Raw genomic sequence first — 10,098 nt, 5'->3', positions numbered from 1 at the left:
CTCTCTTCCTCCTCCCTCTCCCCCCCCCCCCTCTTCTCCGATACTGGCCTTTTGTGCTTTTAGGCACTTCTCGGCTTTATGACTATTTCATACTCTCCATTCAGTCCCCTTCCTCTGCCCCACGACTAGTTCTCTCTACTTTAGAGACTACTTTGTTTACTCGCTTTCTTCTTCCCTTCTGCCTGGTTGTACCTCCTCCCACTGGAGCCGGGCTGTACACCATCTCTATTCAACTGTTCATACCTGTCTTCCCACATCTTTCTTTAAGAAATTACCCTACTATTCCTGCCTCTCTCTTTAGCTCCACGACTAGTCTGGGCACAAGGACCTGATTGTATTTTATTAGCCGTTAATGTGCTAACTGGCACCTCTCGGCTTCACGACTACAATTGCCCATTACATCCACTACCTCAGCCTCCTCTCTATTGCCCTATGACTACTTTGGGTGACACTATCTCCCCACACTCCCTTTAACGCCTTTTGCTTATCTGTTTACTGGTTATTGCCCACTAATTCCTGACTATATTTATTTGTGGAGGGTAACCCTGACCATTCATCCACTTGATACCCAGGGGCCCATCCCTGGATCTACACATCTCAGGGATATACTATTTTTCAAACATCTTTTATACATTCCCTTTGGGCCCCCCCCCCTCAGGGTTCCTTTACGGCGGCGGGCCGGACCTTATATTCTCCCCCCTTTTTGTGTTCTACATATACTCACATCCTTCATCCCCAGGTGACTTCATTCTTTTCCCTAAATAATTGTCCAAATTCTTGTCTTATTTTGACATTGTACTATTTATTCTCATAACCACTTGATATTTCATATCGTTGCATATTTATGTGAATAAAATTTAATACTTTTTTGCATTACGTTTTGGTGCCATTTTTCTTCCTTTCTCCTTGTTTATAATGTCTTTTGAAGTAGGCACCCCTTCCTGTGGGAACCCCAGGTTGTGTTTCCCTCAGTGATTATTTAACTTAGCCATGCATATGTTGTTATTAAACATTTTGTAAATGTATGTGCACATACATACATACATACACTCAGCTTTATATATTAGATCTGGTGAATTGAAGTTTCTATACCATTCAGTTCAGCTTAAGTTTAGCGCTCACTAGCATCAACCAGTGTTTCCTCTATCAGTCTTCTCAGTTCTTCCTAGAAATGTTCCTCTTGTTTTCTCATAATGAGGGATGATCAGACCTGTGGTTGTTCAGGTTTGCTGGGTTCAGCCAAACTGTAGTTAAAAATTTGGCTGAGTACCTGAACTTGACCCTGGGCCCCAAATTCCATAGAAGTCAATAGGGACCCAAACTTTGGGGTTGTAAAATGGCTGTTGTGATGTTGCACCCCACAACCTGGGGGTTCCACTCACTTGTAGCGATGCTAGGTAGTTTAGGCATACACAGGTAACGCAGTCTGTTCAAAAATCCAGTAGTGTATTAACAACAAACATAAACTGCACTTTAAAAAAAACACACAAGAAAGCCTCTCCTGGCTTAAAGGACAAAGTAAACACCACCACATACCATGGGCTTCCAGCCCATTTGAAAGTCCAGAGTGGAGGTATGGCCATCTCCACACGCTGACTCCTGCCAGCGAACACCACTCACTGTGGTTCCTTCCTGCAGCTTCAGGCACTATCCAAGCTGGCTGCAATCGTTTCCCAGACTCTGACAGTCTAGAGCAAGTCTCCCCTAGACTGCTCTAGACACTCTGCAGACTCCTGTCCAGGGTGCCTCCAAGAAGTGCAGTCGTTCCAAGCACCCAGGCAACATGTGACCAAACCAATCGTCTCTTAAACCAGACCGGACACACCCACAGGTGGAGTTATGTGATTCTCCAGCCCTGTCCATCACACCAGCCCTTGTTAAAGGGAAGCTGAGCCTTAATTACAACCCACAAGTCCTGTGGAACTACTGGTCCCACAGTCACACCTTCAGTTCAATATCGCCGGGGACCTTCTGCACTGCGACACATAGCAACCATCCACAACATTGGTGGTTGCTACCTCACACTGTTAAATGATCATAGTAAAAGCTGGGTGGCTGCAAAAGGAAGCAAAAAGGGATAAGAACAGGACAATTGTCCCTGCAAACAAATGGGAATAGGGAAATTACTTAATTTGGTTCTGTCACCATAGCAATCATGGTTAAATAGAAAGTAAATGACTAAAATAAAAATTTTAAGAGTGCCCCTACAGAACCTGTTCTCAGAGTTCCCCCACAGAGCCAACATATTAAAGGGCACTTATCAGATCCCCTCTGCCCTCCAACCCAGCAGCATTCATACCTGTATGCCCAAATCCCCTCCCCCACCTGCCCTGTATAACACTATTCACTAATATGAATGTTTTAAAAAATTACATAAACCTCGCTGTCCCTATGCTAATTAGGGCCTTAATTATTTACAGACTGGTCTGACAATCGTGCTATTGCTCCCTGTTCCTCCTCCTCTTCCTCCTGTGCCACCACCTCATCCATCATCACCTGAAGCATTTTTTCAAGAAGTCATATGGGTGGGATAGTAATGCTGATGATGGTCATCAGTGTTGGCCATGTTTGTGGAGTACTTGTAGCCGCACAATATGACACACATGTCCCTCATGGAGGCCAACTCGTTCGTTGTGAACTGGTGTTGTTATGCTGAGCGACTCACCCAGGCGTGCTGCAGCTTAAACTCCACTATCGCCTGCTGCTGCTCACACAGTGTCTCCAGCATATTTAAGGTGAAGTCCACTTTGTGATAACATCACATATAAGGTAGTAAGTGGGAAGGCACAAGTTATGCTGCAGTGTAGACAGGCAAGGAGCATCAGGGTGAGAAGGCCAAAAGCATTCAGAGATGGCCAGCACCTTCTGCAGCAGCTCTGACAACTTAGGGTAATTTTTCACAACATGTGCACCAATAAAGTCAGCACATGCATCAGGCAAGAGATATGCATCAAACCAGCTAGGCCCAGAGCTCCTATGAAATTTCACCTGTTATCGCACATCATCAGGCCAGGCTTGAGGTTCAGACCACTCATAAGTCTGTTGTTCGATCTCCGTCTACTGCTCCTGTGCGGTGTGGGATATTTAGCCAAAACAGATGAGTTTCACAATAGCCTGCTATCATTTCTCCCTAGCTGTGCTGAAGTTGGTTGTGCAGGTGTTACGCTGACCAGATGAGGAGGAGGTGAAGGAAGTGGAGTAGGAGGAGGAGACAACATGGACAGAGAAATGTCTAGCAATCATCATTGCTGGTAGGACCTGCGCCAAAAACAATTTCTTCCTCAAGCCCAGCTGCCACTTCATTTACCCAGTGGGCACTTAGGGAGATATAACATCCTTGCCTGTGTTACTGGTCCATGTACCGGGGGTTATGTGGACCTTGCCTCTGATGGCATTGCACAGTGCACACCTGATTTTGTCTGCAACTTGTTTGTGCAGGGCATGGATGGCCTGCCTGGAAAAGTAGTAGCCGCTGTAAACCACGTACTGTGGGACAGCCAGCACCATAAGTTTTTAAAAGTGTCTGTCAGAATGGCAGCATTTCGAAGACTAGGAATTTGGAAATGCTACCATTCAGAACCAGGGCCCGTGAAGGGTTAGGTGGGTACTTCCTCTTTCTCTTCAGTGTTTGGAGATGGACAGTTGAATAATGCTTCCATGGGACAGTGCGGGGATGCTTACTATCTAGTAGGGAAACTGTCATGTACAATCTACAGGGCATCACCGTCAGGAAACGATGGGACTCATTCCTCCACTTGACTGGAATCCTAATGCTAAGATAAGTCTGACACAACATGCTCAGTTATACACAGTATAATCACCACTTGCACCACAGAGGAACTATGTTTCTGCCTGACATATAGGAAAGCTCTCAGAAAGAATTGGCAATGTTACAATGCAGACTCACACCAAACTCTCTGACAGTGCTTCATAGTATGTCTACAGGTATGTCTAAAATACCCTATATGGTGATCTTACCTGCTGCGTTCCAGCTCCAGTCTACACTGGCTCTATCTTCACTAGTGAACCTGATCAACAGTTTCCTATAACATGGTATTAGAGGGAACCTGTCACCAGGTTTTTCCCTTATGAGCTGCAGCCACTACCAATACGCCCTTATATGCTGCATTCCAGAATACTTTTTATAAGAGCACAGGCCGCTCTGTATAACGTAAAAAACACATTTAAAATACTCACCTACAAGGCAGTCCGGTCCGATGAGTGTCGCTGCTCTCGGTCCGGTGCCTCCTCCATTTTGTGGGATCGCATCCTGCGTCATTCACACTGAGGCCTCCATTGCGCTCTTTCACAGGTGCACTTTGATCTGCCTGGCTGAGAGCAGAGCAAAGTACTGTAATGCTCAGGGGCAGGAAAAAGGTCAAAGACCGCACACGCATGCGCACTAAGCATTTTAATATGCCCTCAGCCGGCAGATCAATGTGCGCATGTGCAGGAGCGCAATGGAGGCCTCTCTGTGAATGATACAGGACACGTCATGCACACTGGACTGGGCAGGAGGACAGTGACCACACAAGATGGAGATTATGCCGCACCAAGAGCAGCGACACCCATCAGACTGGACCGCCCTCTAGGTGAGTATAATAAAGGTATTTTTTACGTTATAGAGAGCAGCCTGGGCTCTTATATACAGTATTCTGGAATGCTGTATATAAGAGCTCAATGGTGGTGGCAGCAGTTTATAAGGGAAAAACCTTATACAGGTTCCCTGTAAGGCTAGATCTGAGTACCAAGTACTAATTGTCCAGAAACCATTGTCACTGCCTTTACCAAGAGGAGCACACCACCCACAGGAAACAGATAAATATAATCAAAACAGATATGTGAAAAGAAATATTTTAAAAGAACAAGGCAGGGATAAAGCAATCATTTTCATGAGTACACTGCAATGGAAAAGAAAAGATTTTAATTCCACAAATTAGAAAACTATGCAAAAATAGAAAAAAGAATTACGAAGGGGGGAAATCCATTAAATGTATTGATCTCGTATGCTTATGCATTGTTGTCAGCAAGCTGCTTTCTGTACATTTTATGGGGATTCCCTATTGAGCATGTATTGCATAGTATGTCCATCTCTCCTTGGATGAAAATCCCATGTGACATTTTCCGCTTCTGTGTTCCTTTCCTACAATTACCTTACTGTGAGGCCGTAACATTCACTTCCTGATGTACCATATCGTTAAAAAAAACAATGTTCTGTATCTAATGGATACCATCACTTCTCTTCTGTCATTGTGCACACTTTAAAGAACGAAGCTGCTATTACTTACATGGAACTGAAAAGTAACCACAGGAGTCATGTCGAAAGACTTCCTTTTACCCTTCATCTGTCATTTGGAGTCACGATTAAGGAACTGTCCTGATCAGAATGTGTGGTCTTACTCTCACAAAATCCTTCTCAGACATATTGATTCTGATGGAAGAATCTATAAGTAAAGCTTCCAGAAAATACAGGGTTTCACAACCTTCAAAATACTGTACGAAAAAATATAAAACCTGAAAAACCATCTTTCAAGTAAATCAGTGGCCAAAAGAAATATGCATATTTTCTAAAGCGTAAAACCACAAGCTAACACTACTCTAGTGATGGTAATGCAGAATTTGTCTGTAGTCAGTGTAAGATAGGAAAATGCTTTCTTAGTAGACTTGGGGAAATCTCCCAAATTTGATTTGTTGAGATTCGCTCAATTCAAGGGAAACATTTGTTCAGCATTTAATAAATTTGATGCAAATTAAATCAGCCAGCCAGGGATTAACAAAATGTATATTTACCTCTTTTCAGCCCTCACTAAACACGCCTCCCCACTACTGATACTCCAATTTATTCTTTTTCTAACTTCTATCCGGCCAGCTCTTGTGTTCACTCGTTCACATGTTATAACATAGCGCACAATGCATTTCCTTCATGGGCATCATGCGGCATGTGATCGTTGGGTGCAACTCACCTCATTGATATACACTGACAAGCAAAAGGGTAACAATGTTTAGAACTTTTCACTCTAAGGCTCCATTTCTTACTGTACACTACATCTTCGAACGTGAGACTACCTTCATTTTGTAGGCAATCATCTTGGCTATCTCATACATAAATTTAACATGAAACTATTGTCAGGGGCTGGGATGGAGATAATGTGGATATGGACTCCTGGACCGACCCTCAGGCTAGGGGGGCCCTAGCTATCCCTAATCCCAGAATTACTTCTGATGGTGAGGACATCTGGGCTGCCACCCTGGCCCTGCTCCTAATGAGCCCTGATCTGGTACGACTGGGAGGACCGGGATCAGAGTGGTAGCCTCACTGATACCGTGATACCGAAAGACAGGGGAAAACCAAAGCTCAAAACTCACATCAAGCACACACAGCGGAAGAGACAATACATGCACAGGAAGAAATAAAGTACAGGAAGGAAATAAGCAAACAACAAGGATATGTCCACCACACACCAAATAGCATACAACAAATCCCCAAAACTGGATCAAATGCACAGGACCAGTGTTGCTGGAGCAAGCTAAAGTTGAGTAACCCCAGGTTCCACCATCTTTTAAAGGGTGGAAGCAGCTGTGATAGGTCTTCCCTAACCTGTGCTCACAGCAGCAATTCGCAGGCCAGCAGGAATTAATTCCTGCTAGACCAGACACCAGAGAAAGCAAAACCGGGCAACGTCCTGCTCTGACTAAGCAACTTATTTGCATCAGGAAACCTGTCAAACTCTGCAGTGTGAACAGAGTCTGAAGACGCCAAGCTTCCTGGTGAGTTAAGAAGAGCAGAGCACCGCATGACAACTATGTTGCATATGATTATGCAGAGTCTTGTCATGTTACTGTTTTAGCTTAGTATGTTATTAGGTTGCTTCCTAAGTGAAAGGTCACTGGTTCTAATTGAAGATTTCACAAGAAAAGAGAAACAGCATTATCCAGCTCATCGATAGCGGTCTCTCGGCCAAGAAAATTGCGAAACTGCATCATGTGAGGCCATGACTCTTGGAAGAGTATGAAATGAAGCCCATCCATCCATTCAAAGCCAAGAGGTTTTCATCCTGGCAAAATATCGGAGTCAACAAGTCAGCTCTTCACAAGGTCTATCAGTTTTGGTGTGACAAACATGGTAGTGAAAGTGGCTCGTATGCTTTGTAATAGGGCGATCATAGACGTTCATGCAAGCATCATGCAAAGCACATTATGTTAGTATGAAATGGTTACCAGAAAAAAGGTGAAGAATCCTCAACTTTAATATCATCATAAGGAACGTCAGCTTCAGTTTGAAAGTAGTACGAAGTGTGGACAGTAGAAGATTGGTAACGGGTGATTTGGAGCAATGAAACTAAAGTCAAAAGACTAGGCTCTGATGGCTGCAAATGGGTCTGTATGAAACAAGCAGAAAAGAGTTCAAGTCGAGAAATTAAAGGAACTGTCAAGTTTGGTGGAGGAAGCTTGATATGGGGTTGTCTCACCGCCTATAGTGTTAGATACTTGACCAGGATTGATGGGGGTCTCAATGTTGAGCTATATGTGAGTATTCTGCAATACAAGTTACTTCATATACTAGAGTACTATGAGTTTGGAAAGGACAACATAGTGTTAACCAACCTGAAGTATATGTCAAGATTGGTGAAGAAATGGTTCAATGTCAATGAAGTAAAGTTGCTGGGTTGGCCCTCACAGTCCCCAGACCTCAACTCAGCCAAACACTTGTGCATAGATTTCAAGAAAAAGCTATATACATACCCTAGTGCGTCCAGTATGCACCAACATTGGGAAAGTATAGAAGAGACCTGGTATCTGATTTCGATCTAGACATGCTTGAATCTGATTGATAGCATACCCAGAAGTATCCACGCATTGTTGAAAGCCAAAGGTGGATTTATAAAATAATAAAAATAACATTTTAGATTTTTGAGAATGTGAGAACAAGTTATAATTTACAATATACAGGAAGAAAAAATATTTTAATACCACTATGAGCAAAACAGTAACAATACAGTGACATAACAAGAATCTGCATAAGTTAGGGAATTGAAGACCTGGGTCAAAGGGAAAATAGAAGATAGTGGAGGACCAGTGACAGGACAGGTCTGAGACTGGCGAAAATTGGTGAATATTGGATTTTTTTAAACCCTTCCCAGTTATTTATAATTCCAATGGAGGTTGAATTGTTGTTTTGCCTGTAGCAGATTCAGAGTGAATCAATTTGCCTCAAATTAGTTGTTTTTTTTCTTTACTTTAGGTATTGACTTATTTACAACTTTATTACTGCTACATAATTATTACACAATGTGATAATACCTATGTAAGTCTACATATTTAGCTATAAACGTTATTGGACAACGCATGAACGTTTTGCACCAATCTTTGTTATACTGACTTCAAAAAATTAAATATACGAAAAAAATAAAGTTGTTCTTTGTTAGACAAACGTGTGTGTTCGGTCCCTATCTCATAGGCATACTTCCATAATGGGATCAGAATTTGTCCAAAACAAGGATTGGACCATAAACAGAGGAAAAGTATAAGGGATTTACATTTACTAATGAAAATAATGATCAAATATGAATAATACATATTTTCTTTAGAATTTGCACCTTTTTGTATTATATTAGTTTTTGTTTTATACTATGTTCTGAGATTTTTATTTTTATCTGTATTTGTACCATTTTTGGGAAGAAGTTTAATTTTTTATTCTGTTTTTTTTTGTAATTTTTCAGTGATCCAGCTGGTGTAAAGTCTTAAAGGCAATTATACATGGATATGCAAATTATCTCTCCTACAGAAGAAAGACATTTTTTTCCTGAGTCAAAGGCATCTCACCCAGCCAACCAGTATCCTGCTCTGTGCTGATGAGGAGCAAGAACTACAAAACAGTGCTGTCAACAGGAAAGGATTGTGCAATCAGCAGAGCTTTTCTGGAACTCTGAGCTAAACTCATTATCAGTCTGTTGAGTTTATGTCATAATGTTTTTGTTAAAAAAAATATAAAAATGTTATAGGAATGATACCTTCATTGGCTAACTATAAATATATTGCTTCCAAACTTTCAAAACAAAAACGGCCCCTTCATCAGAGGCTACTTCTGTCACAATTATCTCACTGCGTGGAGTGATTTGTGACGGTTCTACTATTTGAGCTTCTCCCTACTCTAGAGACTAATATCAGATGTACTTTGCTTTCTGTTGGCACAATCAACATCTTGACTTGTTTGGTGACAGCGCAGTGCACACCTGTGTTCTCTACTCTGATGTCTATCTACTTCTCCGGGGCTGTGGCGGTTGCCATCTCTGATGCGTGATTAGGAGTTGTGACTGGCACAACCCTAATAGGTGAGCGCAATCACCCTTGTGTGACCTGGTACCTTCAGTAGAAGGTGAATCCCAGCACAAAAATGTCCAAAAATTCCAGAAGTGTTTATAAAACTTCACATTTATTCAAAAAATAAATGTGAAGTTTTATACACACTTCTGGAATTTTTGGACGTTTTTGTGCTGGGATCCACCTTCTAATGATTGTCTCCTTCTCTATCCAGTGAGCACCGTCCAGACTCTCCTGTATGAATATCCCCTGCTTTGGTGAGCTGATATTCACTTGTTACTATTGACCTTACCTGGTAAGACCCTATTCTGCGCTTTCTTCCACAGTTTCCCATATATGAGTTCTGATAATGGCTTTGAGGATATTTCCTGGCACCTATCAGAGAAATCAGTCAAGAGTCATGAGGAGATTGTAATTATCGGTGACCACTGTCTGCAAAACCTTTTTCTTTTCGAGGCTGTCTTGATGTTGACTCTTCAGTGGAGCTGTTGTCACTATAATTTGCTAAAAAACAGCAGGTGAAATTATTTCACAATCGCTTCTACTTCCTAACTGGTCAGACCGGTGCCCCTAAAGTTTAATTGACTTAGGATTAAACTATGATGTGCAAGTGCTCCCTTAAGTTTTTGTCCGTGTACTGTACAGTTCAGATAAGGTAATATTTTAGCTAGTAAACAGCAAACAAGCAAGTATTTATATTTAGTAATGAACTACCAGCTTTATCTTCGCTCCTGTGAAAAATAATGTAGTCATTCACAATGTACAACAGGATTTTTG

The 10,098-nt window shown here is 42.0% G+C and overlaps 1 long non-coding RNA gene across 1 annotated transcript in view; it reads left to right on the top strand.

Annotated features, from left to right (window-relative positions):
- The window catches only part of LOC142294981 (uncharacterized), a 28,891-nt gene extending 19,552 nt beyond the window's left edge, over nt 1-9,339 (top strand). Inside the window, exon 3 of the long non-coding RNA XR_012751336.1 lies at nt 8,721-9,339. This is a non-coding gene — a long non-coding RNA (uncharacterized LOC142294981). The remainder of the gene's footprint in view (nt 1-8,720) is intronic.
- Nucleotides 9,340-10,098: the final 759 nt, after the last annotated feature.

The sequence above is a fragment of the Anomaloglossus baeobatrachus genome, chromosome 3 (genome assembly GCF_048569485.1).
Source record: "Anomaloglossus baeobatrachus isolate aAnoBae1 chromosome 3, aAnoBae1.hap1, whole genome shotgun sequence".
Taxonomy (NCBI): domain Eukaryota; kingdom Metazoa; phylum Chordata; class Amphibia; order Anura; family Aromobatidae; genus Anomaloglossus; species Anomaloglossus baeobatrachus.
Note: the sequence above shows the minus strand (reverse complement) of the source record. Positions and strands in the feature narration are given on the sequence as shown.